Consider the following 9,215-nt stretch of genomic DNA (forward strand, 5'->3'; position numbering starts at 1 on the left):
GTCATGCAATAAAGGGCAAAGACATCAAGAGACAATCATGCAGCCAGTAGATCTGCAACAACCTGTGAAGAAGGGAGCATCTCAAAATACAACGCTTCAGTGACTTCACATACTTGCTGAAAAGTAAAAAGATCACAACATAAAAAATGTAAGTTTAATTGTAAATGTCACACCCACTTAATCCACCCTCATCAACCCTTGTCATATGGATGAATAATGTTTTCACTCAAATATGCAGTAGCCTTTTGAATGCAGGATAGATGTAGGATGAGAGGCATAATCTGACAAGGAAGAAGTTTGCATTAGGTCAACTGTTAATTTTTGTCCTGAAGTACACTCCAGAATACATATGCATGGCAGCAGTGTGGCATAGTGGTTAAGGAGCAGGACTTGTGACCAAAAGGTTGCTGGTTCAATTTCCTGCTGGGCCCCTGATGTTGTATCCTCAGGCAAGGTACCCCAAATTGCCTCTCTGGGTAAGAGTGTCTGCTAAATAGTGTAATGTAATGTATGCAAACACATGACTGTACCACAAATAAAATGGGTTTAAGACAGAGGTGGTAGTGCATGGGAGATGAGCAACAGAATGGTAGTGTAATTAGAAGTGATGGTACTAGTACTGTCTCAATGAATTTATCCAATTTGTTACTGACAGTGAAACTTAGTAACAAAAAGTAAAAACATAGTAAACAGAAAGATTCAGGAGCCCTAAGTCCATAGCTTCCTGCTGAGTCACACACTACAGGCCAGGGTGCAACCTTTGTTTTATTGTTTGTTTTTTTTTGTTGCCTATGATTTTTGCCAGAAGTAAGTGGGAGTGTCACTGTTTTGTTATTATTAATGTTATTTGTTCCATTCGTACCATTCCACAGATGCAAATATCTAGAACAAGTTCCAGTGATTCTGAACAGTAACAGACACAATATAAAATGCCTGGGCATGCACTTGGCAGCGGACATTACAAGACATGTGTTGAAAAGCACAAAATAACTATTTAGGGAAATGAAAACAAATCAAAAAGCAGACATGGAACATGACAGAAGGAAGAAAGAGATCAATGGGAAAAAAGTAACGTTAGAGATCATTTACAGCATTAAATCAAGCATGTATTTATTGACAAATTGTGCTTCCCACACCATTGTAACACCCTTGCATCTGATGCCAAATACTGATCATGCACAAAAATCTGATTAGAAAATGGTTACTCCGACAGAAAGGGCATGCCAGAGCATCCACCTGTTTTTAAAGGTATGGAGAAGTTTTCAGATGCATAAAGTTGCCAGCTCATTTTCATCTCTTGTGGGGTACCTCTGTTGTACTCTTGAGCGAGGCACTGAACCTGAATTGCTTCAGTAAATATGCAGCTACATAAATTAATGATATGTGGTATGCACTACATAATACAATGAAATGATAAATACTATGTCTTTCTGAATAAAAGCAACTAGTGTTAAAATATTAGTGTGTTTTCCAATTTTCCAATAGCAGAGTGGAATGTGGATATAAATTTGATATCACACACACACACACACACACACACACAGATCAATGCACTTCTTCCACTATCACTGGGACCTCTTGCTTCTCTGAACTCCCTGTCATGTTAGAATTAATGTGATTTTTGTGGGTTCAAACTTCAAACTACGCTACTTCCAGTGAGCATAACAAGACATACTGTAAGACAGTTATATAACTGTTCAGACAGTTATCATACAATTAATGGCCATTTCTGTTATTTTGTTATTTAATAAAATTGTGTCAACATCGTGTGAAAATCACCCTTCATGGAAATAAGTGACACAGTTTCAACCATTCAAGCACAGTATGATTCATTTGTTCATGTGGATGGAAAGAGTTTTGCTTCAGCCAAAAAAAAAAAAAACTAGCAGGGCAAGTTCCAACAGAAATGTACATTTGCATAGAAGCACTGTTTGGGTGCAGAGTGTTGTTCCAATCAATGTAAAACAAGGGCAGCAGACCATACTATATACTGTAAAGCCTCTTCATCCGCTGTCGCTTGAGTGCTTGCTCATGGTTATTCCTCATGTTTCACATGTTTTCACCACATGACTGACAGCATGCTGCCAAGAAACAAAGGAAACTCTCTCTCTCTCTCTCTCTCTCTCTCACACACACACACACACACACACACACACACACACACACACATTCACACAGATGCAGGGTTTTCAGGATGTCAACAGATATGTGTCATTATTTACATATCTGTAATTGTAATTACAAAGATGTCCTCTGCATGTTTTAAAGGAACGTATGTTATATCCGTCCCAGTCTCCTTATGTCAAATCCTGCAGACACTGCAAGCAGGCTTCATAACCAAATCTGAAAATGGAGGCATACTGACCTTGGGGCAAATACTCACTATGCATCACATACTGTAATGTCACATTACAATGCAGTCTTAGACAAACAGAAATGAAGGTTTGGATGTGTGATGACAGGCATCTGTTACATGTTTCAGTGCAAACTATTGAAGAGCTTTACTTTCTCACTCATTTCATTTACTTTTTGTTACGCTTTTGTTTACTCATTCCCTCCATTGATGTCCAGTAAAAGAGTACAAGCCACCTGACATTGTCATTGTCACATATGGAGTGCTCACTGAAATAGTCTTTTAAACAAAAATCCATGAAAAGAGTTTACACTCAGGCCTACACTTGATTGGCTGAACTCTGATGAACTGGTTTTCTGAGCCTGCATTAAAACCCATTGTAAATTACCCTTTCCATAACCGCTGTTTTCTGGAACCTTGACAGCGTCTGCCCCTCCTTCAGGTCCTTAGGCCATCTTCAGAGTCCTACCCTAGGTGCCCAGGATGGTTTGTTTGTTTCAAGAACAAACAGTGTGAAGGCAGAACTAGCGAATGTTGTTTAATAGAGTTCAATGCAGGGAAACTTCCATTCAAGTTGTTGCGTGTTCAGTACATCATTCTTCTGTCACCAGAAATACAAAAGAACCTGATTTTAACTACTTCCTAATAAAGGTGTTTGCTACTTTAGAGTCTGAGAGTGTGTGGGAAAGTGGTTTAGCAAAGGATTAGTAAACTAAATAAAGAGAAATAAATAAATAGCAACAATTCAACAGAGATTCAAGAATTCTGCATTAATAATAATCGTTCAACTGTACAAAGGCAATGGGGTCTGTTGCATTGCTTGTGTCCTCTGTGTCAGTAGATATCAGCTAGGACAATTAATGAGATGACCTTTTATAAAAGATGACCTTGTGAACAAAATTATAACAAAAACTACACACAGTGGGGGCTGCAGTGTACCAGAGTGGTTAAGGAGCAAGACTCGTCAATGAAAGGTTGCCAGGCCCCACAGGCGCACTGCTGCTGTACCCTTGGGCAAGGTACTGAACCCACAATTGCCTCAGTAAATATCCAGCTCTATAAATGGATAACATTGTAGAATCCTGTAATTGATGTAAGTAGCTCTGGATAAGAGCATCTGCTAAATGCCAATAATGTCATGTACTGTTGTATAACCCAAATGTTGGACAACAGAATGTCTGTGTGAATAATATTGAATGATACACACATCCTCTATATGTTTGTTGATACAGTATAGTGTTGCCACACCATAATATTGATGTGATTTTAAAATAAATGTACAGTAATAGTCTTGAACTGCAGTTATAGAAAACTATCAAGATCTTTTCTTTTTTTATTTTCTCCCTTTTTCACCCAACTTTTGGCAGTCGCCAATTTTTTAAGCTTGTCACCAGTACATCGATAACCACTAAAACCACACAAGAGCACAGGACGAGGTGCATGCAATCCTCAGGCACACCTGCCATGAAGGGATAGGGGATCCTGGCTTAACCACCCCTACTGCTGGCAGAATAAGAGCCCCTTATCCCCCAGAAGAGGTGAATACAGATTCCCAGTGGAAAGAAGCCAGTTTGTTCTAATGTGAACTCCCGGTTCTTTTGGTAAATGACGCAGCCGGTTTCAAAACCAGGCCATGGGGCTTAGCCTGTGCTTGGAACAAGCGCTGTCATGGTCTAAGACACGCAGGACCCCAACTTAAAGTCATGTTAAGGTTCATAGGTCAGGGGGAATGTTACTGCTGTTGAGGAAATGCTAACAGCATATTTTTCTCTTTAGGAGCAAGGTTTTGTTTGTTGTTATCTTGCCAATGCTAGAAATTATGCAGTGACTCGGTTCCCAATACACAGATGACAGGAAATGAAAAGACACGATTTCTGCATCTGCTTTTCAGTAACTCAGATTCGTTTACAGGAAGCCATCAATTGTGAATGATAGTGAAAATATGTATCCCTTTGCAAGCACATTTAGTAATGTGAATTCTTACAGCATTCAATGAGTAATCAATACTATGCAATCACCATCATTAAACATGGTCAGTATATCAAACACGACAAGGGAGCCAACACATAGGTGAAAATGATGAAATCTTGGTTTTTGGGTGAGTCATATATGGGTGATGCTTGAACAATCAGAAAGGCAAGGCTTGGCAATTGCATAAATATAATGAATTTATTGCATAATTGATCTGCAAGTCAGGATTCAATCTACCTACAATGGCACTTTGTCTTCATTCTTTCTTCTTTTTAGTAATTTCTCTGCTTCAGTTGTATGTTAAACTGTACATTAAGCTCACCTCTCTTGAGCACCCTCTATACTCCAAGACGAATGGAGTCCAATACACTTATGCAATTGAGCTGAAGTTGTATCACTAGATTATCCTTTAGGTTAGCATCTTTTGTAATTGCTTGCACTACCAAATCCCATGGTGCACTGCATGAGGAGCCAACAATGACTGAAGGATAGGTGTTAATGAATGAGTCATAAAACATAGATACACAAGCATGGACTCCAAATATTCCAGATCCAGGTTGATTTTTCAGTATTATTAGCATTATTATTAATTGCAGTACTAATAGTAGTATAGATTGTATTTATTGAGGCAATGTATTAATTCCATGTTTGCCTTGTGAAGAATTAGCCCTCACCTTACTAGAAAAGTAAGTAACTTTAAAACATTTTAGTCAGTTTGATGTTTGTCTATCATGTGTGACGAACGCTCGTTTAAAGCAAGTTTTGATGATCTTCACCCTGTCATGTGGGAATGTGGGAATGTAAGGCCAGCCTTTGGCTAATGAGCTGGTTAGGATTAGGGATACACATACATCTCAAGACAGACCTAATTAGAATGTGATGTGTGGTTGCATGGTAACTCAGTAAAGTAGCTGAATTATTGCTTTGGCTCTGGGAAGCCTGTGTTCTTAGTTTCCTTAGGTCCTTAGGTCATTACAGACAAACAAAACCTGTGAAACAAGTATTGCTGTGTGCCAATGTGTCATGACCTTTATGAATTCAAAGAAGTTTGAAGATTATAATCTTGTGTACTCTTTTCCCATTGGTTCTCCTCACTAGCTACCATATTAAACCTACACTTATGCATTGTGGTGTGTAACCAGAAATCTGATACACAAGACCAAAGAAAAAAAAAAAGCTGGTGCATTGACCTTGACAAGGATGTATTTTGCAGGCACCCTAATAGGGTTACTCTGAAGGGGGTTGGTCACTATCTTTTAATGTTTTTGTGAAGTTTGCAGGAAGATGATGAATCTGATTACATTTTATGGGCTACTTTTAGCCACCACCAAAACTGTCCCTCACAAGCGCTGCAAGATGGCAGCCAGCCGATATAGGTTGATGTCTGGCTGAGACTGCTGTCAGCCAGCACAATGTATGTGAATGATGTAGGCATACATGCTTTGTCACTGTGTACTCTTCTCCTTTCATTACACCAGTTTCACCAAGCTGCCAATAGGATTGTACATCCAGTCATGAATGAATGAATGAATGAATGAATGAATGAACAAATGAATGAATGAATCATGACCCAATTAGGGTAATTATTACAAGTTAAATAGTTCCAGTTCCAGGTTAAGCTCGGATGATGCAGCTGTAGTATATGTTTCAGGGATATATGTTGTGAGTTTTTTTTTCCATAATTACTCAACCGGTTTTACTGGAAAAGTCATTTGGAGGGACACATGAAAGACTCTGGGAGGACACACCCATCCTCTGGGCCTTTCTTTGGTTCCCATATTTTCCCACGCCTCAGCTTGCAGTAGAGGGTGTGTGGGTCTTGATCAGCACTTTGCTATTACTGACAAAGATTAGCATCAGTAATAAAATGTCTCTTCATGTCAGAACAAATGTGATGTGTTATCAATTATGCTGCAATCCCATACTTTTGCAGCACCTTCAGTAATAAAAAGAAAATCTTTAACACATCAGGGAGTCTTCCAGAGTATCTTCCAGAGTATTAAAAACATATTTCATTTAGTAAGTCCTTAATAATTATGTGTTTGATTATGCACAAGAAAAACAAACAAACAAACAAACAAACAAGAAAAATCACTGATTGTATTAGAATAAAAACAAGTACAAAACCATTCATTGTTTTGCATCACACAACACCAACTCTGAGTGCTGTCTTCTCATTAAACTTTTTACCTGTCATCACAGCGTCCCCTAGTGGAACATGGTATGAGCAGTATGTACCTTGAACAAATTCCTTTAGTTTCTTTAATAAATTGTATCTAGTGTTCACTAACCAAAATAACCTTCATTTGTTTTATATGTCAATATAAAAGCCACACAATACATTTAGATACTGTTGTCCAGCTGGTGAATTACAAAAGTTATATGAGTATATGTTGCATACTGTGAGTGGCGATTTCTCAAATGAAAGCAACTGTATGCAAAGATCACCACACAGGTTCTTGTGTCAAGCCTGACAGTTTCAAAGTAAATGCAACAAGCAGAAATGTCAGATTCAGGTTCAAGCCTAGTTTGTTTTGACTTGTCATCCTCTTTGCCTGATTACTCGATGAGTCACAAGTAATTACCATAATCTCAAAGTAAATTTAACATTGCTTACCATCAATACTAATCTGTTTTTTGTCTTGATGTTTAAAAATAATATTGCAACACATAAAAAGCAGATTATGTTTTATTTGGTTTGACTGCTAAAAGGAGTAAACTCATCTATGATTAACAACAAAATGGAAGGCTTACTATTTCCAAGTTTTAAAAACAGAAAAAAATAGATCATTTAGTTTTTGTCCTCTTATGACAACCAACATAGACAAATCAACTGCAGTACATCTTTTCCATTGATACCTAATGGCTCTAACACATATACTGTCTCTTCAGAACTTTCTTACTGCAATGCGTATGTTACAACAGATTATTAACACCTGCATATTAAAGCAAAAAAAAAAAAAAAAACAGGAAACCGTTGACATTGCCATCTTGCCTCAGGTTTAGTACTGTTAGTTCTTGATGAATATTGATGATTACACAAGATACAAAAAATACAGACATGTCTGTACCAAACTAACATTATGTACCATCTAAAATTTGTAAATATGTTACAAGCTATAATGTACTCCCTTCACATCCCAATGTAAGAACATACCCAAGAAGATCATAACACCCTCACCTTCCCCCGGAGCACACACACATACACCTGAATTTGCTCATAAAACATCTGAACAAATGTGGATATTGTCCTTCTATTCCCTTTTATTGTTACACACACAATTCTGTATTTTTACTGTTTAACACTAAAAGACCTTCCCCTACAAGAGCTTCTCTTTGTCATTGTATGTATCACAACAGAGAAAATCAGTTGGCAAAAGAAAACATTTAAACAATATATGTACAGCAGTCCTTGTAGAAATGTCTGAACACACTGATGTGAAGATGATGTTTCAACAGCACCCTCTTCAACCAGAAAATCATTTATTTACACGTTTTGATCAAGACTGAAATAAATTTATTCTGATTTTCTAACTATACTGCCTGATACTTGTGTATTACTGAAACTGGATTCCGCAATGTGATTCCTCCTCCACTCCGAATACTAGTTTTATTGAACAGCTACCCAAAACCCATTTTAGCTGGGAATAAAGCTGCGCTTCCTCCTTATCCTGACATTGGATACTTAATTCTGACCGGATCTTACAAGAAGCAAACATATCTTCATGAATAATGATATATCCCAATATGTTCTTTTTACGGATAAGTGTCTATTATAATTACATCATCAAGAATGTATGCATTGCTGCAATGAATCCAAAAAAGTTAAAAGATTCTGATGTATATTGGTGAATCCAATAAATGGCATATCTCTCTTGAGGAACCTGTGTTATTCTTTGTGCAAATTATTTCAGTACAACTTACACTGAAAATAGGTGGACAGGTCAAAACTGAATCTGAACTGCAAGATATGCAATTCTGCTTCAAAACCATGACCCATGCCATTTTCTGCTTTTCCCTGCCCTTGGCTAGAGGAGTGCATGATTGACAGAACAATACTACAGATACTACACAAAAAATATAAGTGGGCATTGTGAAAACCTAAATCTTAAACCTAAGTCTTGGCTCATGAAGGCAGCAATGCAGGTTACAGAAGGGGTAAATGGTCATTACACACCTCACTATTGGTGTCTGATGTAGCTGCCATTGAAATGTTCAGATTGCGATCCTGCTCCTGCATCTTCCATAGACATAAATTTTACAGCACGTTTTAATATTTCAGTTTTGGTTTAAACATAGTCCTTTTGTCAATGAGCTATTATTTAAAATAATCTAAAGTCTGGAAAATGTGATTTTGTACATTAGGAAAGTCTCAGGAGGAAGAAAATTACACTAATAAGGTAACGTAAATGTCCATTAATTTTGTGGAAAAAGAAATAGTTTGTGGCAGGAATGGAAATAAGTGTATACAATTAGTGCAATTGTGATTACAGTTAATACAGTCTCATTTTTAATGCTTCTGATTAAACTTATTAAAATTAGATCTGATAACCTGTAGATGTGTGTTAGTGGCATATATGAATGTATTTTTCAAACAATGGTTGAAACAATGGTTCCATTCTAGGTTATTGACTTGGAGACATTTGTTAAATTGACCTAACCTGAAATTGTGTGAGTGCCTTTCATATGATTTTGTTTCCAAATAATTGGCAATATTCCTTTATTGCACCATTTTTCTGCTTGTGTTTGTGTAAATAAAGGCCAAATCTCACGGAATTCAACATATCAGCTTGGCAACTGTTCTGAAATGTCTTCCTTTTTCAAGAATTATTGAGGATTTTTTTTGTCTCAAATATTAACCTTCTGTGCCATTGTATTCCACAGATTCTAA

Source organism: Megalops cyprinoides, chromosome 7 (assembly GCF_013368585.1).
Source record: "Megalops cyprinoides isolate fMegCyp1 chromosome 7, fMegCyp1.pri, whole genome shotgun sequence".
Taxonomy (NCBI): domain Eukaryota; kingdom Metazoa; phylum Chordata; class Actinopteri; order Elopiformes; family Megalopidae; genus Megalops; species Megalops cyprinoides.